We start from the raw sequence: 6,000 nt of genomic DNA, 5'->3' as shown, positions 1-6,000 counted from the left end.
AAACCAGCTTTCTTATCTGTCTCCTGTCTCTTGGATAGTTTCGTCTACCCAGAAAACAGGGAATCATCCTGGATTCCTCCTGTACGTTAGGCCCTCTCCAAGCATCAAAAACACCTGATAATTATTCCTTGTTATTTCCACATCCTTCCATTTCCCTCTACCTTCTCTGTCACTAACCTGGATGAAGTTACCATCATCTCTCCACCTGATTAAGAGACCAGCCTCCTGACTTACCTCTCTGCTGCTGCTCTCACCTCCTCCATTTCATGATTCATGGTATAGCTGATCAAAATGATCTTTTGAAATGCAGATCTACTTAGACTTGCTTACACCCTTCAGTGGCTGCCCTAGACTCTCAGCATAAAGTCCAAATGCCTGGACATGGTTTAAAAACCCCTTTCCATTTGGGCCCTGTACCACTATTTAGCCTCCCTTCACTGGGCCTTTGCACATGTTCTTCCCTTGGCAGAAAACTCTTTCTCCATCCCCTATTTGCCTGACAGTAGCAGTGTCACTTCTTCCATGAGTTAGGGGCACTGACAGATCCCTGTACTTCCCCATCACAGCATTTTCCACCCTCTCTGTTGACTATCGCCCCACCTCACACACACCTAGTCTGTGAGTCCTGAGAGCAGGAGAATAAAGGCCTGGTGCTCAGCCCAGCCTGGTGTGTTTTCCCACCCCCAGTCAGAGAGGTGGCACTGGAGCTGTGTCTCAAAATTGAGCAGGAATTATTATCCCCCATTATCAATATCCTCCATCAGACTGACACATTTGTTACAATTAGCCTATGTCTACATGTCATAATCACTCAAGGTCCATAGTTTACATAATTCACTTTTTGTTTTGTATGTTTCATGTACAATGTATGTGACATTGTATATGACATGTATCCATCATTATAGTATCATACAGAGTATTTTCAATGCCTGAAAAATTCTCTGTGCTCTGCTTGTTCATCCTTCTCTTTGTCCCCACCAACCTCTGGTAAACATGATTCTTTACTGTCTCCATAGTTTTGCCTTTTCCAGAATGCCATACAGATGGAATCACACAGTGTGTACCCTTTTCAGATTAGTTTCTTTCACTTAGTAATATGTATTTAAATCTCCTCTACATCTTTCCATGGTTTGATAGCTCATTCTTTTTTAAGCACTGAATATTATTTATCCACTTATCTACTGAAGGAAATCTTGGTTGCTTTCAAGTTTTGGCAGTTATAAATAGAGCTGTTATAAATATTTGTGTATGGGTTTTGTGTGGACAAAAGTCTTCAATTCCTTTGGGAAATACCAAGGAGCACAACTGCCAATCTCATGGTATGAGCACGTTTAGTTTTGTAAGAAACCATCAAACTGTCTTTCAAAGTGGCTGTTCCAATCTGCATTCTTGCCAGCAGTGAATGACAGTTCCTGTCGTTCCACATCTTTGTCACCATTTGGTGTTGTTGTTTTGGATTTTGGCCATTCTAATATGTGTGCAGCAGTATGAAAGACGGTTTTAAGGATGCCACATGATACTTAAGTGGATCACTGATGGGATTTCACTTTTCTAGAGCCACATCAAGGCAACTATGGCTTTAAATCTTCTTCATTATTGGTTCTAACATCCAAACTAAGCTGTTAAGTCAAATAACTCAGCTAATAGTATGTTTAAGGGTTTTTTTGGAGGTAAGACGTTCATACTAATTCTTCTGTTGGAAAAAATATTTAAGGTGATCTATTAAATAGTTCATTTTTTCATGAATACATCCTCAACTTTCCAAAGTTAGGTTTTATTTCCCTATAACTCTTGTTAAACCAGGACCTGCAAGGATGAAACTTGTGTTTCCCCAAATAGGGAATGGATAAAACCAGTTTTACTTCAGCAGAACTTTGTGATAAGAAATGTGATCTTTCAGTTTCAGCAAATGAGGTGAAGTTCTGAAAGGCTATCAGGCTCCTAGAAATCTCTGACCATTCATCTGTGAGCCCCTGGGTAGTTTTAAAGTGTATAATTCTTTGTACCTTATATACATGTTTCATATTCCACAGTGCAAACCATGGCATCCTTGACATATTAGGATAATTTTCCTCATTCTTCAACAGCAAGTGCTATGACACTTTGCTATTTTTAAATTATAAATACATATTATAAATATTGTGGTGGTATATATATGTATAAAAATATAACTAAACATCTCTTTCATAAAAATAATAAGTATTTTTTATATTTTTATGAATATCATAAAATAACATTACATATAATAACATACACACACATACATACATATTACTTTATCTCATCATCATGAATAACCCTGTGTTGTAGGTATTACTATAGCAATTTTATCTGTGAGGAAATTGAGCCTCATAGAGATTAGATAATGTGCCCAATCACATCCAGTAAGTGATGGTTTCAAAAAACAAGTCTCAGTAGATTTAAGAAGATTAAAACCATACAAAGAGTCTCCTTTGATCACAACAGAATAAAACTATAAATCATTAACAGAAGGAAAATACAAAAGTTAACAAAGTAGAAATGGAACAACACTCTTAGACAGGAGTGGGTTACTGGGTCAAAGGAGAAATTACAAGGGCAATTAGAAAATATCTTGAGAGAAATGAAAACAAAAATACAACACGCCAAAACTTCTGGGATACAGCAAAAACAGTGTTCAGATGGAAATAAATGATTTCAAATGAATAGCTTAACTGTGCATCTTTAAAAAAAAACTAGGAAAATGAGAATAAACTAAATCTAAAGTTAAGAGAAGGAAGGAAATAATATTAAGATTGGAGATAAATGAAATAGGGACTAGAAAAACAATAGACTTAATGACCCTAAAAGTTGGTTCTTTGAAAAACAACAACAATATTGACAAACCCTTAGCCAAACTGATGAAGAAAAAAAACTCAATAAATAAAGTAGAAATCAAAGTGGGGCTATTACTACCAATATTACAGAAATAAAAAGGATTATATGATAATACTATGCACAATTGTATGCCAAGAAATTTAATAACCTAGATGAAATGAACATTTTCCTAGAAACACACAAACCACTAAAACTGACTAAAGAAGAAATAGAAAATCTGAACAGACCTATAATGACTAAAAAGATTGAATCGATAATCAAAAGCTTGGCAAAGAAAACCCCAGGACTAGACAACTTCCCTGGTGAATTCTATCTGGTTCCTTTGGGGATATTGTCCTGCCTTGTTTCTTTTTTCTTTCCAGATATTTGAGCCCTATTTTTTGAATGCCAAGCCTCTTTAATTTATCTTATTGTGTATATATGTCCATTCTTTTCTGTGATCATATTATATTCACCTGCTAAGTTTGCCTGACATACCTGCTGATCTCAAATATCTATGTAGCACCTCTGGTTCCTCTCAACCATGCCTCGCCATGTCCATTTTGCTGAAAATGGATCCTAGATATAACAGAGAAAAAGGCAAGGATTCAAGCAATCTGAGGAGGACTGTGTAAAGAAGGAAGTTGGTTCAGGATATGCAAATCAGGGGAGTCAGCAAGGAATATGGGAGCAATAGATCTAAACTATCCAGGGTCATTTTATTATTTATTAACTGCTACATGCTAGTAACTATAGATTCAAAGGCAAATAAGATAGGATTGAAAAATCCCAGGCAGAATCTTCAAGTGAAAGGTAGGCATGCCCAGTTCAGATGCAGGGAGCACATAAAGACTGGGGTCAAGACTGGGTCAAAGATAGGTTCATCAGAGATCATGGTCATTCAGGGGCAAAAATTTCAAAGAGTAGATCAGAGTCAGCCCAGCTATTATCAAAAGAGTAACAAAGCAAGCCAAATTGCCTTCTGCTCTACTTTGGATGTAGAAAGCATCAAGAGACTGTTGTTCTGATTGTAATAATGAGAATTAGCTGGGTAATCTACAGAAGCATAGTTATTTTGAGTTTATCAGAAGGTCTCAAAGAAACCTAATGAACAAAATCCCAAGAAGTGGCCAAGCTTATGAGAGAAGGCAACAGTGGCTATTCGATTCTTGGCAGAGCAGCAGAAGCAGAAGAAGGAAGAAGGAAGCATTCATGGATGTAGTCAAGAAGAGAGCAGCTCAATTTTTAATGTGATTTTAAAGGCAGGATATGGTCTGGAATGACAGTTTGGAATTCTTGGATGGGGAAGACACAGGGGAGTCTGAACCAAAGTGCCAACATTTTTCCATTGACTTTTCACTGAGTGCTCACAAGAAAGTTTAGGACAGGACCTGAGACACCCTCTGAGACAAAGATATACTGAGCCTGCTGAAGTCTGAGGGTAAAACAAGAGAATAGAGAAGCACTCTGGGCCCTACACTGAGAATGAGCGAGCAATTCCTATCACTGGAGGAGAGACAGGTAAGCTGAGAGAGCCCCCTGAGGAAACCCCACAAGCATTCCAGGCCTTACACTGAGTATCAGGCAGCACTGAAGTGCAGTCACATGGGACCTGCTGACATCTGTGGGAAGGTCAAGAAAAGGAAGCCAAATCTTCCAGACAAATTCCAAGTCCAGTTAAACGAGAGGTATTGATGCCACAGAGCCAGGACTAGGCTGAGACAAACGAAACAAATAGGAACTTGCCTTGGTAACTATGATAAATAATATTTTAATGAAATATTTTAAAAATTTAATGTTTATGCAGAAAAGGTCTATGATGAGCAAAATCTCAAAATTTTAAGACAGAAATGGTATTACTGATCTTTCCTTCTGCCTCACACTCCAATATGGCTTGACACAGTACTTACCGATCCTCTTTTTGTACCTTGACAAATGTGACACTTGCCTCATTTAGTCCCAGCCTTGACCTGCTCTCATTTAAATCAAAGTGTGTGATAAGCTGAATCTAATCAACAAACACAAAGCCCAGTCCCAGATCAGTTGGGATGGACTAGACAGTTACAATCTCCCACACTACAGCTTGAAGGAAGAAGAGGTGTACCTTTTCTGAGTATGAATATTATTTACCCTAGGCTTTTCTGCCATTTAATTTTAAAAAACTCAGGGCATTAAAAAAAAAGCAAGAAAATTAAATCCATTGTCAAGAGAGAAAACAGGCAGTAGAACCAGACACAGACTGGTTGGTAGAGTCAGACTCTATATTTAAAAATAACTATGATAAATATGTTAAAAATTTAGTGGAAAAGTACACAGTATATATGTTAACAGTTGGAAAATTTCCCTGGAAAGAGGAAAACTATTAAAAAAGGCCAAGTGGAGTTGGTGGGAATGTAAATTAGTTCAACCATTGTGGAAAGCAATATGGAGGTTCCTCAAAAAACTAAAAATAGAAATACCATTTGACCCAGGAATTCCACTCCTAGGAATTTACCCAAAGAAGACAAGATCCATGATTCAAAAAGACATATACACCCCTATGTTTATCACAGCAATATTTATAATAGTTAAGATATGGAAGTAACCTAAGTGTGCATCAATAGATGATTGGATAAAGAAGATGTGGTACATATACACAATGGAAAACAAATCCATAAAAAGAAAACAAATCCTACCACTTGCAACAACATGGATGGAGCTAGAGGGTATTATGGTCAATGAAATAAGCCAGGTGTAGAAAGACCACTCTTTTGTGGAGTAAAACAACAAAGTAAAACTGAAGGAACAAAACAGCAGCAGACTCACAGACTCGAAGAAGGGACTAGCAGTTACGAAAGGGAAGGGGCTCGGGAGGATAGTTGTGGAGGGAGAGAGAAGGAAAGTAAGGGGCACTATAATTAGCAATCACAATATAGGTAGGTCATAGGGAAGCATGGAGAAGACAAGTAATGACTCCTTAGCATCTTAATATGCTGATGGACAGTGACTGCAGTGGGGTGGGGTGGGGGGACTTGATAATATGGGTGAATGTTGTAAACACAATGTTGTTCATGTGAAACCTTTATAGGATTGTATATCAATGATACCTGAATTTTAAAAAAAAGGGCCAAGTGGAAATGCTAGAAATGAACAATATAAAAGATAATTCTTTTAAAGGGCTGGTTA

This window comes from Manis javanica, chromosome 1 (assembly GCF_040802235.1).
Source record: "Manis javanica isolate MJ-LG chromosome 1, MJ_LKY, whole genome shotgun sequence".
NCBI classification, from domain to species: Eukaryota; Metazoa; Chordata; class Mammalia; order Pholidota; family Manidae; genus Manis; species Manis javanica.
This window is presented reverse-complemented; position numbering follows the sequence as displayed.